The sequence below is a fragment of the Elephas maximus genome, chromosome 7 (assembly GCF_024166365.1).
Source record: "Elephas maximus indicus isolate mEleMax1 chromosome 7, mEleMax1 primary haplotype, whole genome shotgun sequence".
Classification (NCBI taxonomy): Eukaryota; Metazoa; Chordata; class Mammalia; order Proboscidea; family Elephantidae; genus Elephas; species Elephas maximus.
This window is the reverse complement of record NC_064825.1, coordinates 117,373,475-117,383,861: the sequence shown is the minus strand read 5'-3', so window position 1 is coordinate 117,383,861 and position 10,387 is coordinate 117,373,475. Positions and strand designations below refer to the sequence as shown.

At 37.2% G+C, this 10,387-nt stretch overlaps 2 pseudogenes; both read left to right on the top strand.

Moving 5' to 3' along the window:
- The first annotated feature begins 1,279 nt into the window (after window positions 1-1,279).
- On the top strand, window positions 1,280-2,180 carry LOC126078871 (olfactory receptor 1030-like; annotated as a pseudogene).
- A 968-nt stretch (window positions 2,181-3,148) lies between these two features.
- LOC126080543 (olfactory receptor 5M10-like) lies at window positions 3,149-10,131 on the top strand (annotated as a pseudogene).
- Window positions 10,132-10,387: the final 256 nt, after the last annotated feature.

The following is a 10,387-nucleotide window of genomic DNA, read 5'->3' as shown; positions in this document are numbered from 1 at the left end:
ACCTTAGTTCACTTTTATACCAATCTGCTTCACTTACCTCTATTATCTAAATGGCTCCCCTAAGCATTTGAGTTTATGATCCCTTATCTCTTTTATTGCATTACTTGTAAAATAATACATGACACCATTGAGAATACATAATGAAAAAATATTTTCCAGACTCCAGGCACAATAATTTTTCATTTTATCATTTTATTATCCTCAATGTTATCCAAAATTATAATAGTATCCAAAAGTTGAATACTTTTATTATGATAGCTTAATATGAATTCTGTACAAAATATAAGTCTACACATCTTGATCAGTTCTTTTATAACTTCTGGACAATACAATTCTATAATAAAGAAGGCTGAACAATTTACACATGCTGCTAGAAAGCTTATAGTCAAATTTGTGTTCCACCATCAGCACAAATTTGAAAACTTTTTTTTTTTTTTTTTTAATACTTTAAGCTCCTTAAATGCTTTCTGGGATAAATGAAGAAACTAAGTGGATATGGAAACTATGATTTAAAACATACTATGATATAAAATTTGGGGACTGTCCTTTCCCCTATCCATGTGTCTCTTGCTTTATTTATACATAATTTTCTAACTAAAAAAAACTCTTCATCAGTAATTCCTACTTGCCTTTATTCTTTCCAAATATGTGGATTTTATCTCTGGTCTATTCACATAAAAATGGAACTGTCTCCTGAATCCTGGAGCAGTAAAACTGGCCTTACAGAATTTCCCTAGAAATGCTCTAATTATGGGCTCTGTAATGCAGCTGATAGGAAGAGCAATTTTCAGTTGTGGAGTTTCTATGGGTTATTTCTCTTAATACTGCAACCATTCTTAAAGACGGTATGAGTGTTTTCTGAAAACATGTCACTGCTTTGTCCGTGACTAGTCCTGGACTCAATGAATAAGCCCTGGGCTCAATGAATGATGACTTTATAGTGAATTACACCTGGAAGTTGGCGGTTCAACCCATATTATGGAAAATTTCAGATCATGGTTTCTCTACTGTAAAACAATTTGGTTGCATAAGAACCATTCTATTTAAGAATCATCTGCACAGTATACATCTAATTAATCGGTCCATGGCTTTCTGGGGCTTACCAGCTCTCACATTCTCAGACTTTCTCTAGAAATATATGTGTGAGGGTGAACAGGAGAGGAAGAATGAGACAGAAAGAGAAGGAAAGAGAAAGGGTAGAATCATAGGACAGAGTTCCCATTCATTTTCTTAATTTATTTTCAATTCTTTTAAGTGAACAATGCTGCTATCTAAGAAAATGGCCAGAGCAAATTACAGTTTGGTGACTGAATTCATTCTCTTGGGATTAACAGATCATCCAGACCTTCAGCCCATCCTCTTTGTGCTGTTCTTGCTAATCTACGTGATCACTGTGGGAGGGAACCTTGGGATGATGGTGTTGATCAGGATAGATTCACACCTCCACACCCCCAGGTACTTCTTTCTTGCCAGTTTATCCTGCTTGGATTTATGCTATTCTACTAATGTAACTCCCAAAATGTTGGTGAACTTCTTATCAGTAAAGAAAACCACCTCCTATGTGGCTTGTTTAGTTCAGTGTTATTTTTTCATTGCCATGGTGATTACTGAGTAGTATATGCTAGCTGTAATGGCCTATGACAGTTACATGGCCATCTGTAACCCTTTGCATTACAGCAGCAAGATGTCCAAAGGGGTCTGTATTTGCCTGATTGCTGGTCCATATGTCTATGGGTTTCTTAGTGGTCTGATGGAAACCATGTGGACATACCGCTTGACCTTCTGTGGCTCCAACATCATTAACCACTTCTATTGTGCTGACCCACCCCTCATCCGACTCTCCTGCCTAGACACTTATATTAAGGAAACCTCCATGTTTGTGGTAGCAGGATTTAACCTCTCCAACTCCCTCCTCATAATCCTCATCTCCTATATCTTCATTCTCATTGCCATCTTGAAGATGCATTCTGCTGAAGGCAGGCGCAAAGCTTTTTCCACCTGTGGATCGATCCCACCTGGTGGCAGTGACTGTGTTTTATGGGACCCTGTTCTGCATGTATGTTAGACCTCCCATGGAGAAGTCAGTGGAGCAGTCTAAAATCATTGCTGTTTTCTACACCTTCGTAAGCCCTATGTTGAACCCCATTATTTATAGTCTGAGGAACAAGGACATGAAATAAGCTTTTCAAAAACAGATCAGAAGAAATGTGGTTTCAAAATAAAATCACAGCGTATCTTTATAAATCAAATAAAAGATATTTTATAAGAACTAGATCCAAGTTTAACAACGTTTATGGTAAAGTCCATTTTGAATCCACCTTAAGAAACTATAATATTATGACAAAACATAAAGGACATGGAAAGGGAAGATTTATATTTTCACATGTGAGGTGTGGTAAGGTCATGTGTATCAGGGAAGAGGGTAATTACTCTTCCTAGCTTTGCATCATAGAAATTATATATTCCCAATGAAAAATATTCAATCCCTTTAGAAGAGGATAAAGTCAAAAATTTCCTTTTCCTTCTCCAATCCCGATCTCAAATTTATCACTATTATCAGTTTCCAGAAATTTTAAATAGCTCTACAAACAAATGTACGGGTATATATGTACACATATATGCAAAATTGCTGATGCACATGTTGACAGTCATGAGCTAATTTTTAGTATCTTATGATTCTATAGCATTTACTATGTAGGGGCTTCTCACCATGATTTAGAAAAAAATGACCACAACCTCTCGCTAGGCTTGCTGTCACCTCTAGGAAAAGAAACTCATAAGCCCATGCTTACTTCCCACATACTTTTTTCCACTTGGGGGAGTCACACTCAGCGACACCTTCCTCTGCCCACCACAAGGGGAAACCAGAATCAGAACCTCCTAACAATACTTTTTAGATTCTTAACTCTTGAAATCAGCAAAGAATAGCTCTTGCAAATATACATGACTGGCTTTAGGAGGAATTGTGAATTTTGAAACATTTATCAGTGACATTCCACACTACTAGGGTCTGTGGCCCTTCATGCTTCTTTCATTACTTCCCTATGAATTTTCAGGATGGGATAGATATTTGGTATTTGTACCATAGTTGAAATTTTACCTGTGATTGTACTCTGCCACCATTAGCTATTATTTACCTAAGTCGAGTATGAAAGAGTTTGTAAGAATTTTAAAGCTAAATAAAGCAAAAGGTAAGTTGATATTTTTAAGGTGTAATATATATTTTTTTAATATATCTGGTGCCTTTGAAGCTTCATAGCCTAAACAAAGTTGATGAATGCCTATTATGCATCAACACCAAGCCACGTACTGCCCCCAGTACAGAGAAGTGGGACTGCAGAATTGTATAATTTTGTAGAGGAGATTAAAATGTAAATAATAAGTAAATAAATAAATACAATTGTAGGTGTTATAAGTTGATGGAATGGTTGATGTAGCAGAGGAAAGAGGCAATTAATTAATTAATTCCCCTGAACTTTAAAGAGCACTTTAGAAATGATATAATGATCTGATTTTTGTGATTCTTAGAAAGTCAGAATATAAGTGAAAGTACTCATTGTTTCAGAAATTGCAATATATTTAAAATCATTGTTCTTATGTTCTTGGGTTGGGGGATGCAGTAGAATAGAGTGGATTCTCCCTAGAAGATTTAACATATTTAATGGTCTTAATGATGGCCTAGTTCACCTGGAAAGACCATGTTACAGAAAAATTAGGTCTTGCTTAACATTACAACTGCTGGGAACTTTTTCATATGTTTGTGATCACATGTTGAATTAATTCTACTAAACACAGTTAATGAGACCCACTAAAGGCAAGGTCCCATGGGTTTTAAAGATGAGTAAATGGTTTCCCCTTTTCAGGAAGAATATTGTCTAGTCAGGGAGAAACACTCACAGCTAATTTTACCATAAAACTTGCTAAGATAAGTGAAATAGATGAAATATTTTTTAAAACACATACAGGAAGAAAAAAATTAATTCTGACTAAAGATTTTAGGGTAGTTCTATTAGGTCAACTGATCATTAAGCGGGGCTTTGGAAGTTGGGTAGGAAGCTCAAAGAGTACAGGATGGCAGCCAGGACATTTCCTAAAGAGAGAACCAACTGATCAAAGCGAAATAGCTTGGATGTGCCTGGAATGGCAATTTTGGATAAGAACGTGAGTGGCAGAGAGGTCAAACAGTAAACTCTATCAGTTGAGGCTAATATGAAATATCTAGCTAAGTCATTTAGATTTAATTTTGTGTAGATAGGAAACCATCAATATGTTTTAACCTGAGGAATGCAGTTAAGGGAATACGTTTTTTAGCCATTATTCAGCATGTGCCTGGAAGAGAAAGAACCTTTGAAGAACAGCAATCTTGTTTTAACCAAGGGAAGCAGTGACTGCATGACAGGCCACCATTATCAATTCAATAAAGGGGAATCTCCTTCCAAGGCCATTTTTCTTCCTGCCCCTTATTTCCAAACTGACTTTAGGCAAACCACATGAATTGATTATTTACCTGTTTCTACTTTTGTGCTGCCTTTATAGCGCCACATTTCTTTACAGTTTCAGTGTTGTTCTACTCAGTTCCCTGCTAACAAGGTCCCAAAGTGCATGGAGATAAATCCTCCCTAAACTCCCAAATATCTGATCACAAGATGAGTTCCACTAGCCTCAGGAAAAAAAAAAAAAGTATAAATATATACATAGTATCTCTTAAGCTCCCCATGAACTATCTAGGTTTGTGTTTGCCCATTTTTACTTCGATGAAGATATTAAAAGTGTAAAATATTTGAACTGGAAGTGGCCTAGGATATTTTAGTCCACATGTACATTTTAAGGATGGAGCTAAAATAGAGTGACTTGCTTAATTAAAAATTACAGACTAGCCTGGGAAAAATTACTCAATGGAACTGAAAATACTTTGCTTGTTTCTCTCTCCAGTTAAATGTTGTAATGAATTCATTAGATATTGGTTCCATAAAACCAGAAAGCACCAAAAATTTTGATTCATTGTGGTAGCTGTTTAATCATGAAGTGAGATGAACTATGAGGGAAGCCAGGTGTATCAGTGGCTAAAGAAAGGAGCTTTGGAGTTAGAAATCTCCCCGTTGCTTTCATTTACTCTTTGCCTTTTAATAAACAAACCTAAAGAGTATAAAACATATAATCAAAACAAAACCAAGAAAACCAAACCTATTGCCATCCAGTCGATTCTGACTCATAGCGACCCTATAGGACAGAGTAGAACTGCCCCGTAGAAATTCCAAGGAGCCCCTGACAGACTGGAACTGCTGACCCTTTGGTTAGCAGCTGTTGCACTTAACCACTATGCCACCAGGGTTTCCTAGAAATTCCATAGGAAAGTGAAATTTACCTTATAAACAAAAGCACACGTTTCCCTCAATTACTATTTTTGAAGGTCCGTTGATTTTTTTACTTCTTTATATATTTTGTTGTTACTGTTGATTCTGACTCATAGGCCAAAATAGAACTGCCCCATAGGGTTTCAAAGGCTGTAATCTTTATGGAAGCAGACTGCACCTTTCCCCTGCAGATCCACTGGTGGGTTTGAAGCAGCAAACTTTTATTTAGCAGCCAGCACTTAACCACTGAGCCACCAGGGCTCCTCCTCTCTAAGGGATGTTTATTCTATGTATGTCAGGAACCAGCGAAAGTGTTATTATCAATGCTTGTGACTCAGTTTCTTATTTGGTAGGAAGTGTAGGGTTAGAGATAATTCAGTGACTGTACAGGAAAGACTTTGGTTGTATGAGAAGTAACAGGGCTCATAATGTTAGAAATTTTATTTCTTATAAAGATTAAACAAAGGGGAAAAAAGCCCAAAAATTTCTGGGATAGTTGTATGCATCTCCCACATGTTTAGAGCTTTACATGCATTACATTTTAATCCTTAAGGAAACATCTGTGACAATATTTTACTGGTAAGAAAACTGAGGTTCAGAAAGGTTGAATAAATTACCCGAACTTATACATCTAATATGCAGCACAGTTGCAGTTTTTTAAGACAAATTAGCCCAGTTCCAAAACCTGTGAGCTGATTTTGTGACATGAATACAAGTACTAGGGATACTGGGGACATTTTAGACACATTCATTTTAAAGTTTTAGAAAGCACAAAGACACTTTGGTACACACCTTTTTAGGGAAGGGGGGAATATAAAGGTAGGAAATGAACACATAGAAAGATAAAATATGATATTTCAGTGTTTCTCAGCAGGAGACAAGGAAAAGGTTGTGAGTTCTATTTTTTCCATGTGCATATATGGAGTCCTTGGTGGTACAAATGGGTAAAATGCTTGACTGGTAACTCAAGAGTTAGAGGTTTGAGTTCTCCCAGAGGTGTCTCAGAGGAAAGGCCTGGTGATCTACTTTGGAAAAATCAGTCATTGAAAACTTTTTGGAGCACAGTTCTGCTCTGACACACATCGGGTTGCCATGAGTCACAGTCAACTCAATAGCAACTACGTATATAAAAATATATATGGACCTTCAACTATATGGGCCTACAACCTAGCCTTCTGTGGTCATGATCATATATATATATACACACACACATACATACATACACACATACACACACAGAAATTTTATATATATGTGTATCTACACACACACAAATAGAGAGGTGCCAATTCATCGTCCTCCACTGTTAAATGAAAAGCTTTAGTTTTGCAAAACACCTTAATATGCTCACTAGGCAAAGATGAGGTACAGCTGAGCTTAAGAGTATGAGCCAACAAAATATGAACTACTCTGAGTAATATGGAGAGAAACTGCTCTGAGTAATACGGAGAGAAAAACATGGGCTTCTTGAGGTCACTGAAGGAGAAAAGAGATAGGGGTGAGAAATAGGAGGAGGGAAGAAAAGAGAGAGAGAGCTATGAAGGCGGAAATCAAGAGCTGTAAAATAACCAGTGAAAACCCCCCTGTGGTTTAAGTACAGGTGAGGGATTTAGAGAATAAATATGTCTAATGCCTAAATTGCAAATTTGACTTTTTTTTGCAATAAATGTCTTTCACCTGCCTTCCACAGAGTTGTCATGCCATATGTGCTTGTGTGTTTGTGTATTTGAGAATATTTTGAGTTTCTTAATGACAAGGAACCCTGGTGGCACAGTGGTTAAGACGCTCAGATACTAACCAAAAGTCCGGCAGTTTGAACCCACCAGCTGCTCTACAGGAGAAATATGTGGTTGTTTGTTCTGTAAAGTTTGTGCAGCCTTAGAAACCATATGGGACAGTTCTACTCTGTCCTATAGGGTCACTGTGAGTTGGAATTGACTCAGTGGCAATGGATTTTGGTTTGGGTACATATACAATATCATATTAATAATAATTAAAATCTCTCTTGGGAGGAAGGTCTGCCATCATTTATTTTTATTTTGAAGGACCTAAGACTTTCATTTCCAGAAATATGACATACTACCTATATTAAAAATAATTGACTCATAAAGACATAAATGTATAGGGCATAATACAGGTTTTAAAAACTTTTAAACCTGTATCAGCTTTCAGGAGAATGATGAAAATCCACAGAGATCAAAATGCATTGAGGGTAGAATTAGGAGCAGTAAGTGGGTGTTGAAGTGAACAGCTCTTCTAAGGGCAACCTAGAGCCTTAGAGATAATGATCTGCGTGGGAGATGGGATACCAGTGATGAGCTGTGCACAAGGCAAGCAGTTGGAACAGACATGTCCCATATGGTTAGGATTGCTGCAAAGCTTAAACCTCTGCTCAATTACAGGTTAAAAAGAAAGGAAGGAAGGAAGGAAGGGAGGGAGGGAGAGAGAGAGAGAGAAAGAAGAAAGAGAGAAAGAGAGAGAGAGAGAGAAAGAGAGAGAGAAAGAAAGAAAGAAAAAGAAAAGAAAGAAAGAAAGAAAGAAAGAAAGAAAGAAAGAGAGAGAGAGAGAGAGAGAGAGAGAGAGAGAGAGAGAGAGAGAGAGAGAGAGAAAGAAAGAAAGAAAGAAAGAAAGAAAGAAAGAAAGAAAGAAAGAAAGAAAGAAAGAAAGAAAGAAAGAAAGAAAGAAAGAAAGAAAGAAAGAAAGAAAGAAAGAAAGAAAGAAAGAAAGAAAGAAAGAAAGAAAGAAAGAAAGAAAGAAAGAAAGAAAGAAAGAAAGAAAGAAAGAAAGAAAAGAAAGAAAGAAAGAAAGTAAGTCTATCTAGGCTTTGATTCATGGAAAGAGAGGTTAAAAATCTTATTTTACTGAAAAACTAGATTTAGAGCCACCATAAGACCCGGAAATTCCACTCCTACATATAGAAGTAACATGAACATATATAATCACACCTATGTTCATTGCAGAACTATTCACAATAGCAAAAAATGGAAGCAACCTAAGTGCTCATCAATGGATGAATGAATAGGTGAGACGTGGTACATACATACAAAAGAGTATTACTCATTGATAAAGAAAAATGTGTTCCCAAAACATCTTACAACATGGGTGAATCTGGAGGACATTATGTTGAGCAAATTGTCAATCACAAAAAAAACAAATACTGTATTTCTCACTTTTATGAAATTACATGAATAGGTAAGTATACAGAAACTAGTGCTCATTTTAGTGGTTATCGGCGTACGGGAGAGTGAGAGAAATACTCTCTCGGTAATAGTCACCTTTTGTTTATAGAAATGGGAGAAAGATGGCACCGAATATGGGTGAAGCTTCCACAGCATGTCTGATGTATCTGATGTCAATAAGCTGTGTGTAGGAAAAAGGGATGAATGAACAAATGCTAGTTCTTGCAATAATAACAGCCAAAAATATAAAACTAGGGAGTACAGATGATGATACTAATTAGACATAACCAATCACCTCATGGGATTAGTTCTCTTGCTTTAGGGGTTTAGGACCATGGTCTCATGGAAGAATCTAATTATTAGGCATAATACATAGTTCCTAAAGTTTATATTCTACCTTCCAGTATGGTGAATAGTGTCTGGGTCTTAGAAGCTTATAAGTAGCCATCTAGGATACAACTATTGGTCTTTAATCATCTGGATCAAAAGAGAAAGAAGGAAACCCAAGAATCAGTGACTGAATTCATTCTCTTGGGACTCACAGTTAACCCAGTGTTGGAGGAGATCCTATTTGGGGTGTTTCTGATGATCTACCTAGTCAGATTGGTGGGGAATCTGTGCTGGATCTTGCAGATCAGGACCAATTCCAGTCTCCAAACTCCCATGTATTTCTTCCTTGCCCATCTCTCTTTTGTAGACATTTGCTATTACCCTCAATATGCTGTACTACTTCCTCTCAGACCATCTCCTATGCTGGATGCTTCATACAGTGTCTTCTCTTCATTACCCTGGTGATCACTGAGCTTTACATCCGTGCTTCAATGGCATTGGATCGCTATGTTGCCATTTGTAGTCCTCTCTATTACAGTACCAGGATGTTCCAAGAACATTTGTGTCTCTCTGGTCACAGTCCCTTATACTGATGGCTTCCTTAATGGACTATCAGACAGTTTTGACTTTTCACTTATCTTTCTGTGGCTCCCTTGAAATCAATCATTTTTATTGTGTGGATCCTCCTCTTATAATGCTGGCTTGCTCTGACACCTACGTCAAAAAGATGGCAATGTTTATGGTTGCTGGCTTTACTCACTCCAGCTCTCTCTTCATCATTCTCCTGTCCTACCTTTTCATTTTTGCAGCCATTTTGAGGATGCATTCTGCTGAAGGCAGGCACAAAGCCTTCTCTGCTTGTGATTCCCACCTGGCAACAATCACAATATTTTATGGAACCCTCTTCTGCATTACTTAAGGCCCCCATCTGGTCTGAGGAGTCCATCCAAAAACCAAACCCACTGCCGTCGAATCGATTCTGGCTCATAGCGACCCTATAGGACAGAGTAGTATTGCCCCATAGAATTTTCAAGGAGCACCTGGTGGATTCGAACTGCTGACCTCTTGGTTAGCAACTGTAGCACTTAACCACTATGCCACCAGGGTTTCCGGGAAGTCCGTAGAGGAGTCCAAAATAATTGCAGTTTTTTAATACTTTTTCGAGCCCAGTGCTGAACCCTTTGATCTACAGTCTAAGGAACAAGGACGTGATTCACGCCATGCAGCAAGCGATCAGGGGAAATCTCTTTCATAAAATTGCAGTTTAAGAGTCTGTTCATTTACAATCATTAAGTTCCTCGGATAACACAATGACTCCTATCAAAAGATATACCTACTACTCTACGATCATAATTTGTTTATTGTCCTGAACCCTCAGTGATCATTTTAGCTAATTTCTTCTCAAAATTAACACCTTCAGGACAGAGTGGCTTAATAAAATCTTTAATTTTTAAATCAAGAACTTTTTTTTTCACAGGTATCTTCTGGAAATGAATTGGTTGGGATCCAATAATTCCATGTAAA